The sequence below is a fragment of the Acomys minous genome (genome assembly GCF_964271855.1).
Source record: "Acomys minous genome assembly, chromosome: 1".
Classification (NCBI taxonomy): Eukaryota; Metazoa; Chordata; class Mammalia; order Rodentia; family Muridae; genus Acomys; species Acomys minous.
Window position 1 is genome coordinate 40321349 of NC_140483.1, and position 24349 is coordinate 40345697.

Here is a 24349-nt window from a genome sequence, read left to right on the forward strand (position 1 = left end):
TGCTTCATAAAGCCTTGTGATCAAGACCATGATGGCCATCAATGTTTTCACAGCTTCCAGACCTAGAGAGAAAAATGTTTAGAGTTTCATGCTATCAGAATTTCTCAGCTCTTACACATTCCGCGGGCCAGAGTGACGTGGCCACGAGGCTGTGAAAGAGCATTCTCCAAGTTCTGATATCCCAGAACACAAACTGACAGTATTTTTAAACATAGGCTTATAAAATGTTTCTCTCAAAAAAAAAAAAAAAGACCTGTTAGAACAACAGTAAGAGTCAATGACAATATTTTTTTAAAAATCACACAAATACAAAACAAAAATAAAGTAAAATTATTTTATTATGAAATATGTAGATAGTAAATTACTTCAACATCTTTCAGAATTATGGTTAAATGGTTCTTATAAATCTTATGAGTACGTTCTCTCAGAATGCCTGCAGGTTGGTCATATGGCACACAGTATGAGAAATATTGTGGTGATCCACCATAAATGGTCTCCATTATTATTTTGGGTGGGTTTATTTGAAACATACATTTTTTTCTTTCAGAACTTCACACATGCATATAATGCGTGTTGCATTCCTTCTTTCAGTCTGTGCTATCCTTGGCCCTCGTGTTTCTGGCAACAGCAGTACACTAGAAGGTTGAAAAAGGCTCTGCAGAGCAGGAGGCAATGCCGGTGATGCTCCAGGGCAGCCGTAAGACAGTCATCAGACAGGCTGCCCCGGAGGACAGAGCAGCAAGACCCTGTGAGCCACCCGCTCAGTTAGCAACAGCCCAGCCACCAGCACCACACACCAGGAAGCAGGTGTGGGTCAAAATGGCCGGGGAAGGTGTCCCAGGCATCTCATCTCCTACGGTGCTCTCTCCCCTCTCTCCCCTCTTCCTCTCCCCCGACCTCCTCTCACCTCTCTTCTTTCATCTCTCATTTCTCTGTAATTGCTAAGGAGCACACTCCTTTTAATTTAAAATCATGGCTATCATGCAAATAGAAAATGAACATATGTCAGGCATTGCATTTAGTTCATCCATAAGTGATGTAATCAAGAAAGCATGGCAACTGTTTAAAGAATCCCAGCAACCATGTATAAATGGAGAATAAGGACTGGGGAAGTGAATGTATAAGTAAGTAAAAGATATAGCCACCCTGCAGTGGGGGAGTCGGCTAATTTGCATTTCCATGTCATTTGTCTCATTAGCATTGCTATATACTTCACAGAACTGTAATAGTTCAGAGCCAAAGAAAGGTGTCATCACCCAGATGAGTAAGAGACCAAGAATGCTTGCTATATGTTTGGAATCCGAACGATTATGATTCAGATCTTATATCAGCTGCTTATTAATTGAATGTTTGGGCAAAGAAACTCTCTTTCAGCTCGATTTTCTTATCAGCATGCACTCTCAGCCTATTTTGTGAATACTGAAGACTAAATAGAGAAATGCTTATAAAGCAGTCTGCATGGAGCCTCGTACAGAGTGAGCACGCAACAGTATTTTTATTGTTGGGTAATAACACAGTACTGTTATTACAGTTTATTAAAACTGACATTTAAAAAACAGTTAAAACTTTTATTTATGTGACCAATTGCTATTTCTATTGTTGACATACTTGGAATTCATTTTTAATGTGGCTAGGGTTTTAAAATTTTTATTTTTAAAGTGTGTGTGTGTGTGTGTGTGTGTGTGTGTGTGTGTGTGTGTGTCTGCAGATGACCCAGGAGCCTAAAGGAGGGGTCAAGTCTCAAGAGCTTGAGTCATGGGAGTTTGTAAGACACCAGTGTGGGTGCTGGGAGCCAACTTGTGTCCTCTGCAAGAGCAGCGTGTGTTCTTCGTCACTCAGCCACCTCTCTGTCTCCTGTAGCTACGTTTTAAATTATAAGTAGATTTTTAAAAAACGCACTGCCAGGATTGTGTAGCAGAATCCTGCCTGTAATTTCTTTACTGTTTCCAAAGTAATAATTGACTATGCAGATGCTTTTATTTTTGTTTTCCTTCCTAAATACATTAAGTGATTTTTATCCTTAGGCATGGAAGGGGATTTTCAGTGCTTCTCAGAAATAAAACACAGGACAAAAGAAAAAAATTAGAGCACATGTGTGTACACATGCACACACACAGATAGACACCACACACACACACACACACACACACACACACACACACATCAATAAATAAGATAGAAAACTTCAAGGAATCCAACCCGTCCATCCGTCCATTTTTAGAAATAGGAAATGATCATTCAGGGACGCTAAGCTCATTGTCAGCGCCCCAGTCAGCCATCAGAAGAAGGGCAACCGGAAGCCAAGCTCTTGCTTTGAATTTCTCTCAGTCTCCTTGTTATGCTTCCTCACCTGGTTGGTTACAGCTAACACAGGAAGTGCCACATACACACACCCTTCCTCTGTACAAACCAAGGCCGAAAGCAGCACTGAGCACAGACAGCCCATGCCAAGAAGGGAGGCTGAGCGACTCTGTCCAGGGTGGGAAGAGTGCCCCGCTTGCCCGCTCGCCTGCTCGCCTGCTTGCGCGCCCACCCACAATGCCTTGAGATTTATTAGCTCCACCAGTAGCCATCACATACTCATCCGGTCCTCACAGTCACTGGTCCTCCGCCTCAAGCAGCCATGGCTCCCTCCTCTGTTGGAATGTGTGGCTTGGAGAAGTCAACACACGGCAGAGAGGGTGCTTTAAAGTATGCCACAGACACAGAGCCAATCCCCTTCTTGATTTGTTGTCATTTTCCCAAAAGTGTAACGAGTAGTTGACTTCCTAGGCTCCTGAGGGGTTTGTAAGCAAGGGCTGTAAAGGCTAGAGAGCGGAGGTGTGTGGCAGGCTGGTTGCAGTGTGCCCCTGCTGGGGGTTGCAGCGTGCCCGACCTGTGCTTTCGCTGGTAAACACAAAGCAGGCCTCAGGGAATCCGGCTTGTCTGACAAGAATCTCCCTCTTGTCAGTGTCTGGTGTCAGGCACTGATGTGGGTTGGTTCATGTAGCCTTTTCTTTGTATGTAGTAGTTAGAAACGTTACACATCAGAACAGAAGTAAAGCTGGGTGTCGGGAGCCGCTCCGCCATTACAAGATGGCACTGGTTTCCTGTTTCCTGGTTCTTCACGGAAGCCCTTGCGGCCAGTGCGCATGCGCAATTACGTCATCCTTACATAACCTGCTTACGCAGACGATATGCTAATTGGGTATTCTCTAGAGCGCCAATGATAAGAGGACACGTCCCTATACGCCCCTGAATTCCCTATATAAGCCTCGGGTTTTTTGGGGGAAGAGGTCCTTCTCCATCTGTCTGCAAAGAGCTGTACAATAAAATCGCTGTCAGAAGAATCCTGAGTTGCCGCGTCTCCTTTATCGGCGAAGGCTGCGCACGACAAGTGGTGCCGAAACCCGGGAACTGCCGACCCCTGGGTGAAGGAACGACTTGAAGGACCCCAGACTGCTCGTCGGAAGAGGATTCAGAACTGACGGCGTGAGAAGCCTAGGCACTTTTCTGCAAGGTATGATTTCTGTTGTTTGGAAGGTCCGCTGTTGCTGGTTGCTTTCGTTATTGTTTTGCTGTGTCGCCTCTGTCTCAGTTGTGGGAAACGGGACAAGACTTGCACGTCCCCTTTCTGTGCTACAGATTAATTTGCTGTCAGTCTCAGGTAGATAACTGAGCAAGCGCTCCCGCTCCTGTAGATAAAGGAAGCATGGGAAATCAACAAGTTAAGCCGATTCTGGAGGCAACGTGGGCGTTGCTTAGACAGAGAGGTTTAAAAATCCCAGAGCGAGTGCTGATTAATTTTTTAAAAGAGGTGGATCGAGTGGCTCCTTGGTTTACTTCCACAGGATCCTTATCCAAGGGGTCATGGAGTAAGTTAGGGACAGACTTGATTACTGAAAAGGAGCAAGGAACCTTGAGAGCAGGCACATGGCCAGTTTATAAGATGATTAAATCATGTATAGAAGATGAGAGATGTAGGGAGACGGTTAACGAAGGACAGAGGGTTTTGGCCGACCATCCAGATAGTCTCTCAGGGTGGAATCCTCTGCCTCTGAGGAGACGTCCTCAGAGGAGGAGGACCTTAAGCATGATTCGTCTAGTTCAGAAGAACAGCTGACACCAATGGCCATGATTAATGGAGGAGCATTTGGTAATACTACTTTCAGCTGGAATACATCTGACCTTTTTGAAATTTCTAACAGGTGATTCAGCTCGGATGCAAATGGAAATGTCAGGGTTATAAGAATTATATCAACTTATTCAAACAAGTTGCATTTCTCATTATCAACATGTGAGACAGACATGTTGGCCATTCATCACCACGAGAAATGGTGAAATGGAAGGATGTTATTGATAACAAATGGAAAGGCCCGGATCCAATATTAATAAGATCCAGGGGAGCTGTTTGTGTTTTTCCACAGGACCAAGAAAATCCAATTTGGGTGCCGGTGCGGCTGACCAGGATAGTAAAAAAGGACGAGAAGGATGGAGACCCCGCTGCAGGTTCTTCTGAGTCTGCTGATGCTGAGTCCGGTGTTGAGGGCGCAGGAGCTTCGGTGGGGAATACTGTCAGTGTACCCTGTCCCGTTTCCAGTGATGTATGATGCACAAGTTTTTCCACGCTTTTTCTCTACAAATGCAACCATGAATATGTTAGCTGTGGGACTGGTTTTCTGTCTTTGGTTGCTCTGCAAATTTAAAAGACAACAACAGCGTGACAGAATTGTGCTTGCACAGGCTATGCTTGCTGTGGAACAAGGGGCATCTCCTCAGGTTTGGCTTAGCATGCTCAAACATTGAGACACTATCCTGATTCTAGCATTCCTGACGGGCACAGGTTCCCATTGCACCAGGATGCTACAGGATAGACCTGTGCACCTCCCGGGGCTCGAGTTCCCATTGCACGGGAATTCAGGTGTACAGGGTCTCCGTCCATGTAACTTCCTTGATCGCTCCCTGCTGCTGATGCGGAGAGCTGGATCGGTAATTTCATGGCTTCAGTTTGGCATTTTAATTGAAAGTTAAGGGGGAGATGTCGGGAGCCGCTCCGCCATTACAAGATGGCGCTGGTTTCCTGTTTCCTGGTTCTTCACGGAAGCCCTTGCGGCCAGTGCGCATGCGCAATTACGTCATCCTTACATAACCTGCTTACGCAGACGATATGCTAATTGGGTATTCTCTAGAGCGCCAATGATAAGAGGACACATCCCTATACGCCCCTGAATTCCCTATATAAGCCTCGGGTTTTTTGGGGAAGAGGTCCTTCTCCATCTGTCTGCAAAGAGCTGTACAATAAAATCGCTGTCAGAAGAATCCTGAGTTGCCGCGTCTCCTTTATCGGCGAAGGCTGCGCGCGACAGCTGGGTGGTGGTGGTGCACGCATTTTTGTCTCAGCACTCGGGAGGCAGAGGCAGGCAGGTCTCTGAGTCTCTGAGGCCAGCCTGGTCTACAGAGTGAGCTCCAGAGGTCTCATATCCAAGACTACTCATCTACTTGGCTGCACCGTGCTGGAGAGCAGCAGGAAGTTCACCTAGGGGGTGAGGGCCTTGGTTCCTCTCTGTTTGCCTCTTTATGGGCTTTCAAGACACACAACGTGGAATACAGTGGCCTTTTCAGGACCTAAAGCTTGGCTCAACATCATTTCTGCTGTGTTCCACTGGACAAGCAACCCTCAGTCCCCTCAGAGTGTCCGAGAACCATCCCAGGGCTCTGTTTTGTAAATGCTTTCTATTCTAAGCTTTCCCGTGTGCTTGCTTTGTCCTTGAGCACCTTTCTTCTCCATGCCCACTCTTTCTCCAAAATTCTTCCCAAGAGTTCATTTTCCAAACCCTTCATAAACCCCTCTCTCCAGGCTGCACCATGACACCTTAGCATTCATGATTCTGTGTGACAATTGTTCATGATAGAGCTCCCTTAAAAGACCATGCATCCTGCAGAGGACTGTCTTGAAAGGTTTCAGAGGCAGGGATGGGGGTGGGAGGTATTGAGAGGGACACTGAGATAGATTACTGGGGAGTAAAGAGTTTATTGGAAAAGGTATTAATGCTGTAGACAGACAAATTCAGGAGGGAGTGGACACTCCAAGAAAAGTCAGGCCCTGGTGCTAGAGACAGACCGTGCAGTAGGTCTCGAAAGAACAGATCATAGCCCATTCTGCAGTTGAGGAAAGTGTCTTATTCTTTTCAGACTCTGGGGGAGGAGGTTTCACAGTACAAGTTTGCAGCCAGGATCTCTGGTTTCCAGGCAGGAGGCAGGGAAGTGGGTGTGGAGCAGGATGTGTAACCACCAACCCTCCCTGAATTGTGACTGCACTTTCCAGGTGAGAGATCCTGGCCCTGGGTTGAGTGTTGTCTAGGGACTCACAGACCATGTCTCAGTCAGGTGCCTGTTGGCATCTGTGAGAGGAGGTTGCTGCAGATATTGTTGGCAGGAGCAGAGGCTAAATTCTATCACATGCATACATGTCTTATACGTGTATGGGTCCCAGAACCAAGCATGAAGTTGGGGAAAGACTTCAGCCAACATTTACTGTTAATCACCCCCATGATCCAGAGTGACAGAACAGAGTGTTATTTCTCACACTGTTTTTACAGTCTTATCTTACACAAAAAGGAACAAACACAGTAAAAAGTCATGGTGTTAGCCATGGTCACAGCCTGTGTGACAGCACAGTTAAAGAGGAGTTAATATCTTTAAAGGGAAACATCATGCCTCTGGGGATGACATCATGGCTCTGGGGATGACATCATGGCTCTGGGGATGACATCATGGCTCTAGGGATGACTTCATGGCTCTAGGGATGACATCATGAAAGCTAAAAGCACAAGTGATTGTCTGCTGCTGGTAGGAGAAAATGCCGCCCGAGTTCTCTGCTTACAAGTGGAATAGAGTTGATTTTTTGTGCACCCCTGTACACCAAACACCCGAGTGTTTGATAAATGAGCATGAGCATGGAACAGTGCTTTGTGAGGAGAGGAAGGGTGCTCTCCTGCAGAATGACTGTGGGAGAGCAAGAGTTTGTTGGTGATTCTCAAGAGACAATCTAGGCCACAGAGAGATGACAGTTATCAGAAAGAGGCTGTGTGAGGGCCCAAGTGTCTGCGTCAATCAGCTAATTCATGGGAGTTAAAACCTCTGCAGCAATACATCCTCTGAGGCCATGTGGCATCTTGTGCCCTGATTTCATGCTTAATAAGCCCCTTCTGTTCACTGATTTGATTTCTTGTGCATTTTTCTATTGTGGAAATGGTCTCTTTTTAGTAGTTACTGTGAAGGACCCTCCATTATTGTGAATTCACACACTGCCATTACAGCTTTTAAAACCTATTTCTTTTAAACTTGGTAAGTTAGAAACAAAAATTGCCTTGCACACAGATACATGATAATTTTTGTTTCCTTAATAAACACACACACACACACACACTACATAAATATTTTCACACTGTTAAAAAAAATCCAAATATGAAAGCCCCTTCCCCAGCCCTCCCTAGGTTTACTAGGAATGATCATTGTTAAGAAACCAGCACACAACTTCTACCCTCTTTCTCTACTTTCGTTTACAAAATCATGCAAGCATTTATAAATGGCCCTTTCAACTGTTATACAAACCAGATCATGTTATACATTTTCTTCTTTCATGTGGCTCTACATATGAAGATCATTTATATGGTCCACAGAACTCTATCTTCATGTTTCCTGTGACTGTAAATAGGAAGTTTAAAAAAAAAAAACAAGACTTACCCAGGTCCTTCAGAAAAACAAAGCTGGAGAATATGATAGATAGATAGACAGACAGACAGACAGATGGTAGATATGTAGATGATAGATAGATAGATAGATAGATAGATAAGACTTATAGAGGTTGGCAAGGTATAAGATTTACCAAATGAATGAACAAGCTAAAAGCCCCTCAGAGTTATTATGGTTCTAGTCTGACAGCCAACTGGATCAAACCCAGGCTCTGTGGCTCTATGGTTAAGAGAAGTGGCTGTTCTAGAGGACCTGAGTTCAATTCCCAGCACCTACATGGCAGCTCACAAGTATCTGTAACTCCAGCCCCAGGGGATCTGACACCCTCTTCTGGCCTCTGAGGGCACTAGACATACAAATGGTGTATAGACACACATGTAGGCTAAACACCCACACATAAACTAAAATTCAGTTTTAAAAAATTGGGATGAGCCAATGTTTTAGTTTGACTAGAGGCTAAGAAAAATGTTTGTGTTCTAGTAGGAAAGTCACCAGATAGCAAGAATCCTCTGTTCCTCGGGACAGTCAACATTCTGCTCCTCTATTCATGCCTTTAAGTGACTTGAGGAGGCTTGTCCATATTGAGGAAAGAGATCTGCTTTATTTGGTCTGTGGGTTTAAATGGCCATTTTATCCAAAACCACTTTCACAGAAACATCCAGAGTAGCGTTTGACCAAAATCGAGGCATCCCATGGGCCATCAAGTTGAGATCTGAAATTAGCCATCACCCAGGAGTACAGCATTATTTCATGTCCAGATGACAGCTAGGTTGCTTCTTATTTTCTTTTTTTAAAATCTTTTTATTTTTCTACTGTAAATGCTATTGCAACAAATCTCCAACCATATACTGTGGTTCTCCCTTCTCCTGGGGGTCATTAGCCACAAGCCCATTGGGACAAAGAGAGTAGAAGTGGTTTGGACAGCCATGAGTAAGACTGAGACTCCCGGAGTCAGCTTCAGAGAGGCAGCTCATTTTATTGTTTCAGGGGTAAGGTATATAAGGGCTCTTGGGGTTTTGGGCAGGAAGGGCTGATTGGTCATAACACAATACCTAATTATCATATGGACAGGAAGGACTGATTGGTCATAGTACATTACCTAATTAGCATATGGACAGAAAAGGCTGATTGGTTATAACATGAAATCTAATTATTATACTAGTAGGCTAGTAGCGGGAAAGGTGAGATTTGTATACCAAGTCACTTAGTGCTTGCAGGAGGTTCTATGCAGGGTCATATTCCAAGCAAGGTCAGGCATGGGTGCCTAGAGACTAGATATGTTCTCCAGCTAAGGTCAGACAGAGGAAAGGAAGCCTGGCTGAGAAAGGGAGTCCTCCATTCTGCGCAGAGCTCAGAAAGCTATCCAGACATGATGGACTGTGACCTTAATAGCAAGGTTTTGCAACAACACACACTGAGGTATACATATGTGTATATTTCTGTAGGTTATATTTCTAGAATGGGAATTGTTGAATACAGAAGGCAGAATAGTGACACTTCTCTAAAGTGTCTATGGCCCAGTTGATCCCTGGGGCAGTCCGGTATGTTAGAGTGCATGGCAAAGGAGACTGATGTGGCAGGAGCAATTAAGTTTCCTTTTTGGCTGACAATAGAGAGATCTTCTGGAATTATTTGGGTGGCCCCCAACATAATCACAGTGATCCATAGAGTTGAGGAGAGACTTGAAAGACTGGAGCAGTGGCATTGGGAGAAGCGCGTGGCTTGGTGTAGCTGACTTTGAAGAAGGAGGCAGGAGGCAATAAGCCAAGGAATACGGGCAGAGGTTAGAGGGTACCCGGAAGCATTGTCTTTCCTGTAGGGACGCTAGAAAGGAAGGAACACGCCCCTTCCGGCACCTTGACTATAGTGCGGTGAAACTCATTTCAATCTTCTCAACTACAGAACTGTAATATAACGTATATCCATGTTGCTTTTAAGTCACCGAATTAGTAGTAAATTAAGATGTAATTTAGAACACACACATTTGGATCCTAGGGAATATACACACACTGTCGTCAGTATCAGATTTCATTAGTCTTTTTTTTTTTTTTTTTTTTTTTTTTTACTTTTTAGTAACTGTATTGGATGAAAAGAAATTCTGTTCCTGTTTCCAGGACTGAAGTTTTTAGTGCTTTCCTTTTTCCTTGATGAGCTGGGGGTGATCTTGTTTCAATACAATGTTGCAATCTTGCTTATTGACTCACAAGTTATCACTGAATAAAATAGCCTTCAATTACTTTTTTGCTTGTCATGAATGTTGTAATTATTTCCTGCCAAGCCACCATCTCTGTTTACTCTGTCAACTCTTCTTACACAGACAACATTCCTTCAAACCCAGAGCTCTGTGTCCTGCTTAGTGGAAGAGTAATGTCTACACCAACGATACTGCAGATGCCTTCCTGACCCAAGATGTGGGAGAGATGGAAATCAACACAGTGCTCAGGGAAAAGGAAGCTTAGTGGTGAGGGCAAAGGCACAGAGCAGGAATAACAAGGCAGCAGAGAATGGCAGGTCTGTGACAGAGCCGTGGGTAGCACCCACGACAATCTCATATTCAGCCCACGAAGCTTGGTAGAAGCTGTCCAGGAACCAAGAGCATGGGAAAGGCACACGAAAACATGGAGATGCAAATAGGGAATGCTGGGACAGGAGGGAGGAGTTGCAAGCAATTCACAGAACGAGGGAGGCATGACAATGGTCCATAAGTCTGGAGAGGTGGGCAGGGCCCATCGAAGTCTATACTTTAGCCATGTCTTTTTTTCTCAAGTTGGATGCCTAAAAGTGAAGTGTGGGCTAGCTCTTAACAAAGCCCATGCCATCTGTTCTGCTGAGAAAAGTCTCCAAGGGCACCATCCGAGACCAGCACAAGGGTGCTGTCCCAGCCTAGAAAGGAGGCAGGGTATGATCGATGAAGATGAAGACACTGCACAGACAAGAGACCCATGCCTGCATCTCTCCCTGCTCATATGGTTTGTGCACCAAACAATACACAGTAGTTCTCTGCGCCGAGGCACTTCATAAACTAAACTCATCTAGTAGAGATGAGTCTTTGCAGAGAGAGAGCTAAAAGTCACCGTGTTTAACACACAGAACCATTACAGATGCATGTCACACTTAATGTTTTATATTTAATGTTCTTTCTGTGGATGGGCTCCAACTTCTGGTTATATGCCAGGACCATGGCTGGGACATAGCAGTCAGCCACATACTCACAGCGTGACGCTGATGATGTGTGTTGTGTTGTCAAGCTCTGAAGTAGGCATTTCGAATGCTTTTTACCAGGACTCTGCAGCAGGGACTGAGGAGCGCCTCTGACCGGATGTACAACACAAGCATCAGCCTGCCCAGCCTCTCTTTCCTCCAGCCGACCTTGCATGGGCTGCTGCCCATGGAAATGGAAAGAAAGGGGCTTGTCTGAGGTCTGCTCTGAGCTTTCGACTTCCTCTTGCTTTGCTATTGGTTAACAGTCATCCCAAAGCTCCTCACCACTTGAGGATCCTGGACCTGTGGCTAAGAATTGATCTCGCCACCAAGGAGCCAGTAAAGGTGTGACTGAGGGAAAATAAAACACTGTACTGTGCCTTTGTTCTATATAATAGTGCGTTATCCGACAGCACTTTACTGAAGTCCTGAATTAGCTAAAGGGAATCACAGCATATAGATGAAGGTCTTGAGCGATGGATTAAATTGGATGTTTGCCATGTTCTGAGCAGCAAGCACTATCTCTGCTCCCAGCTCACCCCCAGCTCTGCTTGCTGCCTGCCCCCGAAAGAGCACCTAAGGAAGAAGACAGGGAATTTCCTCAGAAGTGAAACTCCCATGTCACAGTATTAGGGCTGAGTCTCAGCCCTCAGCTCTATACAGGTGTCAAAAAAAAAAAAAAACAACCCATGGAATGACACCTTTCGGATCTTCTGTCTGCCAGGCTAAACGTTAGCTTCTACCATGTGTACTAAGTAGAATCCACTGCTCACCCCAGGCTACTGGGATCACACCATATGCAAGGAGGCGCCACAGGACTCAAAAGAAGGTGGGGCACAGTGGTTAGTGACCTGACAGGACTTTAGCTGGGGTCAGGCAATGTAAACACAAATACAGAAGTCACAAACTAAAACCTAATCAGTTTGGTAGGGTCACAGGCACTAGTGCCATTAAGTTCCTCTCTTCCTGTCACGTGACAGGACCATCGCTGTCCGGCAAGGCTGGAAGAACCCAAATCAAGCAAATGGGACGAAGCAGCATTTTTTCTGGGGTGAAGTATGGCTGGGATGGGAGGAATTGCTTATTAAACCCCAAACCACCGTCTGACAGAAACGAAGGATCAGTAGCTACGCTGTGATCTTACTGGGAGAGCACCAGTTTCCAGCATCTTCCTTGGCGAACGCCCGCGCTCAGCCTGAGCCTAGCTTGGCATTGTAAAGCCTGGGCTGCAGTAGTCTGTTTCCAGTTTGGCTGAGAATCGGGAACCGAGAGGCAGAACTAGGGTGCGCTGGGTAATAGAAGCCTGGCCCTTTCTCTGGAAGCCTGCGCAGAGCTGGTGTGCCAGGCAGGAGCTCAGCTGCGCACTGAGGGGCTATTTGCGGCTTGATAGTCTCCGCTGAATCATTGATGGCTTCGCTGCCTCGGGACCTCCCCCTTGTTAACAAATTGCCCTCCACATGAAAATTTAAAGAGGCAAATGAGGGCAATCTCTAAAACTATTATTCCCTCTTCCTCTGCCATCTGAGCCCTAATTTTTTACCTCACTCAGCCCAGGAGTCTTCTCTTGGGAGATGGCACAGCTCAGATAACTCCCCCCCACCCACCCCGTGCCCAGGCCCAGAAAAACCCAAGGGCCTGTGTGAGAGCAACATCTGGGTTCTGAACTGTCCCTGGAGTTGTGATGCTGGCCAGTTGAGCACTGACCATCTTCAGTGTCCTTGAACCAGGAAGTACCACATCTCAAGTGCATCCTCTAAGAAGAGGGTGAAAAGTTTCAAAATGTGGTCCAGGTTTTGGAGTTTGTTTGGACGCCTCGGATGGCCTAAGAGTTTCCAAAACTCTAAAGAGCAGGAGGCTGGGGCGAGCGAAGTGGCTCAGGGGATATGAACACGATGACCCAAGCTGGTATCCAAGCATCCTCATAAAAACCCAGACATGCTTACACCCTGCATATGACCCTGGTACTGTGGGTGGTAGAGACAGCAGAGTCACTGGGGCTTGCTGACTGCACCCCAAACTCTAAGTTCAGTGAGAGACCCTGCCTCAAAAATAATGTAGAGAAGCGATGGAGCACGATACTTGACCTTCTCCTTTAACCTCTGTAAAGGCAAAGGCACCCATACCTGTGTACATCCACATGCATAGTCACAACACACACACACACACACACACACACACGTTTATATAAATATTTGATATTCTGACTTCTCTTGAGAAGCAAGAGGCTTAGGCCTTTGTTTGCATATTAGTCCACTCGTTAAAGAGTGGCCTCTCCTTTAATGAAGAAGTCGCCTTTTCTCCCTCAATTAATTGATTAATTAATTCACTTTGCATCCTGCTGCAGCCCCCTTCTCTTCCAGTCTCTCCCCCCCCCACACACACACACACTTCTCTCCTCCATCCTTCCCTCTCCTTCTTCTCAGAGAAGGAGGAGGTCCCCATGGGTACAACGAGCCCTAGCACATTAAGTTGCTCCAAGACTCAGCGCATCCTCTCCCACTGAGGCCAGACAAGGCATCCCAGTTAAGGGAACAGGATTCAAAGTCAAGCATCAGAGTTAGAGTGGGTGGCCTTTTTCCTTGCCAGAGTTACCATTTCCTAATCATGGTTGAAATTGTGAGCCTCAGTGTCCAGAGAGATGTGTCCAGTGAAGCCTGCTAGTAGGACTGCCTGCAGTGCCACAGTGAATACGAGATCAGCTCCCAGAGACTGTGGTTCTAGTGTGATTGTCGACCCCACTTTCCATTTTCCTATAGAGGGGTTATGTATCTCTGACCTTTGTCTTGTGAGCACATACAGATGATTTGGGCAGAAGCTCCAAGAGTTATCAGAATTTACAACATTTTCACCAGCTCTGTGGGTCTCTTATAACAGAATAAGTGTGGGAATTACACACTTATGATCCTCTTCTGCCTATGCATTTATGATGCCAATAAGAATGCACTTGAGGGAACAGACCAAAAGTGGGCCTATAACTCAGAAGTGCTCAACAGGCTACACTGGACTGCAGCCAGCCAACCTGGTGCCTTCAACAAGACTGCTCAGGGGTTTAAGCTTATAGAAAGTCTTTGTTAGCTAGCTGGCGACTACACTCGATGTTTGGGATCTCAAATGTAGCCCTAGGCCTTTCTCACAGTGAGTTTTTAAACAAACAAACAAAAACAAAACAAAACAAAACAAAAAACCCATATTCTGCATTGATGTACGTTAGTGAACAAGAAAAGTTAGCAGAAAGCAGAACACTACAGAAGCCAAAAAGCAAGGCTAGTACATTTAGAGACTTACCCAGAACTATAGATTTTGATGGATTAAGTCTTTCTTTTAGATTTAGCAGACTGAGCTTTAGAACCTGCGTGGCATTTCCATCATGGTGTCTGTTGTGCTAAGGTCTAGGGATCTACGAAGGTCTGGGCCTTTGATGCAGACGTATATTAATGGGAGTCACTGAGAACTGGGGGTTTCCCTTCCTGAGAGGAGGTGAGCCATGCAAGAACATGGGGCTTGCTGTGAACGGGAGCAGTAAGGGGGCAACAGCATTTCTCTATTTCCTGAGGTGTCAAAAATGGTAGCATTAAGGAATTCCTAAATATTAAAACAAAACTAACAAAAAATGACAACCAGGATTCTGGAAAGATCATAGTGACAATAAAGTATCTGAGATGGCTCCTAGGTTTCATAGAAATTACCATGCTAGAGAATTCTGAAATATTTGCCTTCTGTTATACAGAGCTATTGTTTCAAATATTGTATGTGTAGAGGATAGAGCAGTGGCCCAGCCACTAAGAGTATGTATTTCTCATGTAGAGGACTCAGTTCCTAGCACTCATGTTGGGAGACTCACAACTGCCTGCAACCCTAGCTCCAAGGGATTTAATGTCCCATCCCAGCCTCTTTAGGAACTCATACCACACACACACACACACACACACACACACACACACACACACACACACACAGAGAGAGAGAGAGAGAGAGAGAGAGAGAGAGAGAGAGAGAGAGAAAATAAACCTTTTTTAAAAAATCATATGTGAGTTGGGCGTAGTGTCTCATGCCTGTAATCCGAGCACTTGGGGAAGCAGCAACAGCCAGATCTCTGTGAGTTCGAGGCCAGCCTGGTCTACAAAGTGAGTTCAGGACAGCAGAGGCTACACAGAGGAAACCCTTTCTTGAACAAAAAAATCATATGTGTAATGGAGTTGTACAGTCTTTTTTAAAAGAATCACTTTTACTTGATGTGCCTGGATGCTTTGCCTGCACCTGTGTCTGTGCACCAAGTGTATGCAGTGCTCTTGGAGCAAGGAAAAGGCCACTGGATCCCCTGGACCCCGGAGTTACAGATGGCTATGAACCACCATGAATTTCTAATTTTATCCTATCATAGTAAGAAAGCATTTCAAAAGGTTTGCTGTACAGAGTATCAAAAAGCTGATAGTGTTTGTAGTTGAGATGGAGCAATATACATGTTGGAACATGCATCATTGACCTGAAGTGTAGCACGTTCGCGCGTTTGCTACTTTTATAATACTGTGGCGGTGTCCTTATCTTATTGCTCCCCACTCGCTCTGTCAGGTGTTCTTACACCCACCTACAAGACCACCGGGTAGACTGGGACTAACATCAGGGATAGACAATCACTCTATTACCTCATCTCTGTCCACCACAAGCTGTTGTCTTGCGTAAAAAGGGCAAGCGGGGACTTGGGACAGCTTTGCTGACATATGTGTTTCTAGTCTAATGCTGCCAGTCCTAATGAGGCTTGACTGGCACTGGCTTCTTGGAAGTGGTCAAAACCCAATTAACCTCAATATCTACTTTCATATTTACCTTCCACATCCATTCTCCGGCACCACTTCTAATTTATATTCTTCAGTCCCTAAGATCGGTCGTCATCAGCCCCCTTTTGACCTTTCATTAACCCGGCTGCCCTCTGACCCATCTCACAGTGGGTCTGGTAGTTATTCTTACTTAAGGTGGTCAAAGGTTAACTTACACATGGATCGTATTGACTTAAAAAAGTAGCTGTGGCATACGAGGTTAAAGTCTAGCGATTGTGATGGGTATAGCTTGGTATAATTCATTTTGGACAGTGGATGCTCTTATAACCTCATGTCATCCTTTTGAGCATTAAAGGCATTTTTATCCATCTGGGAGAGAACTCTAGACTGCGTTCCATGAGCAGTGGGGAACTCTGAAGGGTGAGAACCAGCCAAGCCCTTCCCCCATCCCTTAGGAGATTTGGGGTAGAGACACAGCTGGAGCCTCTGCTGCCCACATGCACACTGGAACTCTCTAGGGTTGTGGGGCGGGGGGGGGGGGGGGGGGGGGGGGGGGGGAGACCATGTTGGTTGCTCAGAATGTGAGTGCGGCAAGCTCTGAGGAATGGTTCTGCTTCAGGACCATCCAGCTTTGCAAACAACCTGCATCCTGTCTGTGGCTGGTATGGATCTCCTCTTTGGAGAGGAAGCTTCCGGCACACCCCCCACCGCGAAGGCGGCTGAGTCTGGTTGCTTGCTTGGCTGGTGCTGTGGCTTGAACACAGAGCCTGCAGCATAAAAAGATCTCCCAGCAAGCTCTGCCCCTAGACCCTACTTATTCTGTTGTTTATTTGTTTTATTGTGGTTTTGAATCTTGTTTCACTTTTTAATGGGGCGATTTTTAGAACTAGGGCTTCTTTTTTTTCTTTTTGTAACCACCTCTAAAGTTACTTTGTAAAGAAGAATTACAAAATACAAAGTTTCATTAGAACATCTCCGTAGATATTGCACTCTGCTCTTCCCTTGCAGTTTTTTAAGATAAGGTCTGTGTGGTACAGGTTGGCCTCAAAGTCACTACTATACAGCACAGCAAGGCTGCCTTGAACTTCTGTTCCTGTCTACACCTCTCAGGCAGTGGGATTATGTCCTTTAAAAAAAAAAACTCTGCTGGGTCCAAATCAGAGCAGGCCGGAAGCCACAGGTCATGGAACTTCTTCCGGGGTCAGCGGGCATCTCTGAAGGGCTGTTTTGGTTGGAAACTGTGAGATCAGGTTCATTATTCTGGTCTGCGGAGAGACTCAGCCGGCCGTTTTCACTTTAGCTGGTGACACCAAATTGCTGCCATGCTGTCTTCCCGCGTACCACTCCACCCAGACAAGCTTGTGGCTTTTACTGTTTCCTTCTTGTGACTCGCTCTTAAGGGCAAGATTTTCATTAATTTTTTTCCTCTGAATTGGAGTGTGGCAAAATGGGATCTCTCAGGGGCTTCATGTAGCAGGCTCCCCTGAACACAACAAGCACCCCCATCCCTCTACTTCCTTTCCATAAGGAAAGGCGAGTGGTCTAGGAGGAGAAGCTTGCAATGCTCACCCTCCCACTTAGGCGATTCTGGACACCTTTTCCAAGGATGAAATTTCCTCAGGGTCTCACCCCAGGAGGACCCTGATGAGGCAGCCAAGCCACACAGGGCGCACAGGACACTAGGCAGCGCTTCATGTGCGCTGTCCCCCGCCCCCCGCCCCCGTTCCTAGAATTTACACCTTGAGGGTTATTGAGCGATCGCACACACGATCTAGTTTCTCTGTCTCAGCAGCTTTTTGAAGTTGGAGTTGCGGACACTGTCTTGACGTGAGGAAGGAACGGTTCCCATGGAGGAGGGGTGGCGTGTCAGGCCTCGCATTAGGTCTTACTCTCAGGAAATGGTGGGGCGTTCACTCTCAGGCCTGTCTTCTGCTGCCAGGGTTGTGATCCTTGGGTGTGTAAAATGCAGTCACTACACACACTACAGGGATAAGCTCTTCCACTGTGCTTGCTCACTGTGCTCCCCCTCCCCCTCCCCCACCGACTCCCCTACCAACCACAGTTTAGTTTAAGACACTTCATAAATCCTTCCTCCACAGCGGCACAGTGGTCCTTCCTTTCCATGTTTGTTTTTTTTTTTAAAGTGGCTTCAGTTACCCAAAGCTAACCAAGATATTAAATATTGAGTGAATTACTAACTTTATTTTGAAAGAAATCAAAATGTGTTAGTTTTCAGTTGTGCGCCGTACCTTAATGTATAATGAAATCTTGTGCCACACTGCTTCATCCCACTCAAGACATGAATCATCCTCTGGTCCAGCGTAGCCACGCTGTGGGTGCTGTTCTTCTATTGGTTACTAAGAAGCTGGCTCAGTTATAAGATCAACCGTCATGGCGTCGCAGTGCGAATAGTCAAGTAGCCATTACGTTGCAGCTTAATGTCACCATGACCTGTGCCTTCATCATTTTACTTAGGCACTGTGCTATTTCGTATCATTGCGTGAAGACGAGTGCCATAAGCCCCGGAAGCAGAGAGCATGGTCATACAACTCATAGCACGGAATTATAATTGCTCCATCTTTACTGCGTCTAATTACCAGTTCAACACTGTCATAGATATATATGTACAGAATAATATATATTTCTATCCACAGTTTAATGTACCCATTGGCTGAGGATTTAGACTATAACCCCAGAGAATAGGGAGCCAATATACTCCTCTCTACTGTAGGCTTTTACATGTATGTTTTAAAGCTCTGTATATTTTACTGCCTCTTCTGATGGAAGCTGAAGGAAGTAATGGCTTCCCCTGCCTCTCTCTCTCTGTCTCTCTGTCTCTCTCTCTCTCTCCTCTGTCTCTGTCTCTGTCTCTCTGTCTCTCTGTCTCTGTCTCTCTCTGTCTCTGTCTGTCTGTCTGTCTGTCTGTCTGTCTGTCTGTCTCTCTCTCTCTCTCTCTCTCTCTCTCTCCCCGTCTCTCTCTCTCTCTCTGACACTCTTCACAGACACTGGAACGTGTGACTTCTCTTCCCCTAGGTGTTTCATGACTCTATATAACTTACCCGAATGAATCACTCTCTTAGTCCCACCACTTGCAGATAGCAGTGTAGCGAGAACAGCTGTTAAAGTCTCAGGCGGATGTTATACTGACCCTATCTCGTGCCTCCTCCCTAACTGCTACTTCATGTAGTCTCACCTTCTGTGTGCCCAGAAACGAGGGGTCTCTGCCATCTTCAGCCTTAGGGCTCCCTCAAACCAAGCTGACTTCCTGTCCTTGTTGATGGGCCCTGGAAGCCCCTCGGATAGATGATGGAGCCGAGACGCTCAGAGTGGCTTGCTCAAAGTCACTGAGCACACTGCAGGCCCAGAGGAGATTTATACAGAACATCGCTAACGGCGGGGTCTGTGCTCTAACCCGCAGCTGGAGTCAGCAAGCAGCTCTTTAGGACATGTTTCTCTTCGGCTCTCTCGACAGCTCCTCACCAATATTTGCTCTTTAATTACCTTCCATGTAATCTGCTCCTGCAGATCCGTACTCTTACGATTGCCAGCACTTACAGCTTTTCTCACAGGTTTCCTGGAAAACACCTACGTCCCGTTTCTTGGCAGGGGTCACAGGTGGGAGAGTTCCATTGCGTTGAGCTACATTCTGTACCACCAATAAGTTTTAATAGCAGTGAAAGTGTCACTGTGCATCCCGGAGACCACAGGCTGCAGGAGACACTCCGTCTTCAAAGTGTGTGTGTGTGTCTGTGTGTGTATATGTGTGTTTGTGTGTATGTGTATGTTTGTGTGTGTATGCATGTGTGTTCATGTGTGCCAGTGTTTACACATACTGTACCTGGGAATCCATATATGTAGAAGTCAGAGACTGACACCAGGTGTCTTTCTTACTCATCCTCCAATCTTACTTTTTGACATGGACTCTCTCACTGAACCTGGAACTTGTCCATTCAGCTAGGTGAGCTGGCTAACGAGCCCTGGCCGGGCATCTTCCTGGCTCCATCTCATTGTTGGCAGCACTACAGGCATATGCTGCTGCACCCTGCTTTCTCAATGTAGGTGCTGCATATTTGCATTCACTTTCTCACGCATAGCAAGAAGTTTACCAACTTAGCAATCTCAAAAGCACGTGTTTCCTCAAAGCATGTTTCCACTTGCGCGGTGCCATGCCACAAGGAAGGTGAAGGTCCTTCCCATGGGACCAGGAGTCCCCTGAGACTTTTGTTTGTACTATTCAGTTGTCTGCTAGGAACTGGCAGTCCAGAAAATGACAAAGAGTGGGAGAAGAAGCTGCTAGCCAGGGAAGGTCATCAGCGTAAGCCTTCAGCAATGGGATTGTAAAGGGCATTAGATGCCGTGAGTACCTCTGTCTTTAGTGGTACCTCAGAGCAGCATGAGTCAGCACAGACAGCTCAGCTCCAGTGCCTGTGGTTCTGAGATCTGTCTGTACTTACTTTCATGCCACTGGAAGGCTTGAATCAAATATTTATATGAGAGAGCAAAGGACAAAAGATGATGGGAGACAATTTTGGAAAAATAATAAAGTAGACTTGTCTCAGGAGACACCAGTTTGTCTTACAATATTTGCGCTAGTCTTGGCTTTCTAGAACATACATAGATGAGGGGATGGTTCTATTAAGAGGGATTGGCTTGTGGGGTTACAGAGGTTGAGAAATCCTCGAATCTGCCATTTATAAATCGAGGTTCAGTACTGTAGAGCAGGAGAGCGATGGGCGGCTGAGGATGTGGGAAGGACAAGGCAGAGGCCACGCACTGCACAGAACCCAAGTGGAAGAGCATTTGGAGAGGATTTAGGGAAAGTCAAAGTGTACTTCCAGGGGCCGGGGCAAGGGGTGGGAAGGAAGGCAACATCTTCAGCTGGGCTGAAGAAGTGTTCCCAAAATGATGCACAAGTGCAAGAAAAACATAAAGGAAAAGAGCAGGCATACAATAGTGTTAAATTTAAAACCTCTTTTTCCTGAAAGATGCTATACACAAAGATTAAAGGTGAGTCCAAGACTAGGGGAAAAATGTAAGAGGTATGAGCAATTGATAAAGGCCAAGAATCTAGGATTTGGAAGTATCTCCCACTTGTAGCAGAGAAGCCACGGAGATCTCCCCAGTGTCTAGCATAGCACATGGCCCAGATGAACATACAATAAGTCAAAAAAAAAAAAAAAGGGATGCGTGCATGGGGCCTGGCCTTGGAAATAGAGGTTTGGTCATATGTAGGTTAGGCTCCTTTTATGGTTCAAACACACCTGGAGCACCATTTCCTTCCTATCTGTCTCACTCTGCTATAGTTACACTTAGAACAATCACTTGGGGGGACTGTGCTAAGGAGCCTAGCTTGTGGGACAGTCGCATGCTGTAATTTGATCCCAGCTGTGCTCTGAGTTCATTGGCATCCTCGCAGCAGCACCATTGCCTCTCAAAAGAATGACCCTCTCTCAGAGCAGGACATAACTGTCTCGTTCATATTATGGTGATCATAATCATCAAAAACAAACCCAAGGAAATAAAGCCGCCGGGAGGCCATCCTCTTTAATTAAGGAGACCTAATGAGTTGCAGGCCTGCCATGCATGGGCTCCGTTATCTGTTATAAATAGGGGATGAGGAGTGGGGAGTGCTTTCTTTGCAGCCTTGCTGCTGTCTTTGCTTTATTTCTTACTGGCTCTTGCTTCCCCTTGTTTGCATGTCTGAGAGAGCTGTGACAGAGAAAAGATCCAGACTGTCTTGTTCAACTTGAAGTTCTAAACTTCCGGTGTCACCCAAGGATGCATATATCACTTGTAATGTGACCAGGTGGCTTGACTGGTTGGTAGATGATTTAAGAAAGAGTAAAGTCCTCAGTCAAAGTGTTTTCCCCTGTTACCCAGATGCACACAGCACCCTCGCCCTGGGTGATGTGTCGTTGTTCATAAGGGAGGTCAGACCGGACAGGGTGGCGTGAACCATTTCAAGTGCACCGTCATCACCATTGTAAGCACATCATAATGGAACAGTGAGATTCACACAGATGCTCAGTGTGCCTACAACTTTCTAATCGGAGACCATCGGGCCCAATCCCAGTTCGTTGCTAGAAGTGGAGTCTTTAGCTGTTCTCATGATTGTTTTGTGACTTCTCCTAATCTGAGACTATATAATGAGGGGGAAGAAATGAGACAGATTTAAGCAAAGAGAAATTTGGGATGGATCACTGCGGGGAAAGAGATAATCATGGTAAAATCCATTAGACTGTGTACCGGTCCCCCAGGGGCGATGATGTAAACCCCCTAACTGCAGTCATTTAAATTTAGACTGAGTCGTGAGCTAGTGAGTCGGCCCCAGGGAATAATCCTGCACGCAAGAGGGGCAGAGTGAGGTGAGAGGCCAGATTACTCACAGATCTATTCCAACTTAATTTCTAGGACTGTGGGGTCCTAATTAAAATGAACTCTACTGCCTATTATGAACCTGTCACATTAGTATTCTGTAAGGCCTCCAGGCAAGTCCCCTGGGGGTACTTTTCCATCATTTTGTAGAGCGAGGTTCCACAAGCCATACGTAGCCCTGTAGCTGTTGGCCACACATTGACTTCTTGCAATAGACAATGCTTATGTTAAAGACCTTAGAAGGAAGCCAGGCTCAAGTGTGAACTCACATTTCGTTTAGAGTAAGCCAGTGGGAGGAGAAGCATTCTTTGATATCCTTCAAGATGGCTGATGTGACAGTGTGCATCCCAGAGAAGAAGCCACAATCGCTCTGTGAGGACAGCAATCGCTGCCATGCAACACCTGGGCCTAACATGTGCTTTTCATACACAGTCCTGCCTTCTCATTTAATGTCAACTGATAATGGAGAAATCTTAGGAGAGGTCCTGCACAGACCTGTCTAGTCCTCCACCAGTGGGCCCTGGGTGACATAGGTTCCCGTTGCCCAGGTGTTGTTCTGTGTGGCTGGTGACACACATCTGGTACACTGTTTTTTTGTTGTTGTTTTTGTTGTTTTATCAGTTTGGTCCTGTCCTGAGATTTCCTCCCAAATGTCCTCATGAGCCATACAACAGAAAGAAATCTCCATCATGCATCAGAGAATGTCAACTCCTCCCTGATTTAAATGTATAAACTGTATTCTAATTAGTCTGTGTTTCCATGGAAACCAGAGTCATCACTGTGCAATGGGACAAGATTAGGGCATTGGTGAGACAGGAAGACTGAAAAAAAAAAATCCCTGCTCCTTCAAGATCAACTAATGTCACATCTCTATGGCATTGTCCCTTGCTCCACAGAAAGACCTCAAATATCCTAATTCCAGTCTAGTATTTATAATAAATGACTAAGTATATGTCACAGGGACAGTGGGAGACTTTCATGTCATTCATTTCCCAATGAATACAGCTCAGGCACCTGATACAGAAAGCACTGAATTACAAAAACAAAACAAAACAAAAGCTGCTTAAGAGGCTAGAGAAGTGGTTCTCAACCTGCCTGCCAGTCCTGCTCCCTGCCCCCAAGGGTTGAACGACCCTTTCACGGGGATCACATGTCAGATATCCTACGTGTCCGATATTTACATTATGATCCATAATAGTAGTGAAATTACAGTTATGAAGTAGCAGCAAAAGCAGTGTGTGGTTGGGGGCTCAGCACAACATGAGGAACTGTGTTAAAGGGTCTCAGCCTTAGGAAGGCTGAGAACCACTGGGCTAAGGGAGTGGCTCAGGTAAAAGGTGCTTACCATGCAAGTGTGGAGAACCAAGTCTGGATCTCAGGTATCCACAGAAAATCTAGGTGCAACAACACAAGCTTATAATCCTAGGATTGGGTTAGGGCAGAGATAGGACGATCCCTGGAGCTCACTGACCACCCGTCTAGACACTCAGTGAGCTACCAGGTCAGTGAGAGACACTATGACTAAGTAAATAAGTAACTAAGTAAGTAAGTAAACAAATAAATAAATAAGGTGGAGAGTGACTAAGTTAGACGTGTGATTTCTACCTCTGGGCTTGAACATACACGTACACACACACATGAACATATTCACACACACACACACACACACACACACACACACACACACACACAAACCTTTATCTAATTATTACAGTGGTATCGAGAGTCTTGGTTTCCTCTTATGCAATCTGGCCTAATAGTGTTGACTCCAACAGCTATTCCAAAGTTTAACACCACAACAACAGCAACAAACACTCAGGACAGTGCCCAGAGCTCAGACAACACATAATTCCCTTTCCTCCCCTTTCAATATGGGAAGGCCATTCATTTCTGAGTTCAGTAGATGTCAAGGGAAATGTTTTATGAGACAGTGAATACACCATAATGCTGCAAGGTCGTGGTGTGAATTTTCGGCTGTGGTTTTAACTGGGATTGTGATCTAGGCCAGTTTTTTTTTTTCTATGCAACTAAGCACTTTTCATGTTACACCATCTTGGACCCAAGTTCCTGAACACTAAACCACTGGCAAGATATACACCACAAATAAGCGAGAGTTCTGAAGTACTCAAAGTTGATTGTTCTGCAGAGATGAGCCCATGCAATAAACTTCGAGAATGAGTGATGTCATTTTTGATGATAAAATGGATGTAGGAACTGCTTGCTGCTTCTAAGGAGAACTTAGCTTTTGTTAGTCCAGAATACTA

General features: G+C 45.7%; 1 long non-coding RNA gene across 1 annotated transcript; it reads left to right on the forward strand.

The window, feature by feature from the left end:
* Nucleotides 1-3047: 3047 nt before the first annotated feature.
* On the forward strand, nt 3048-5261 carry LOC311599968. Its single transcript, XR_014780084.1, has 2 exons — nt 3048-3499; nt 4407-5261. It is a non-coding gene; the product is annotated as an uncharacterized lncRNA (long non-coding RNA).
* The last annotated feature ends 19088 nt before the right edge of the window (nt 5262-24349 follow it).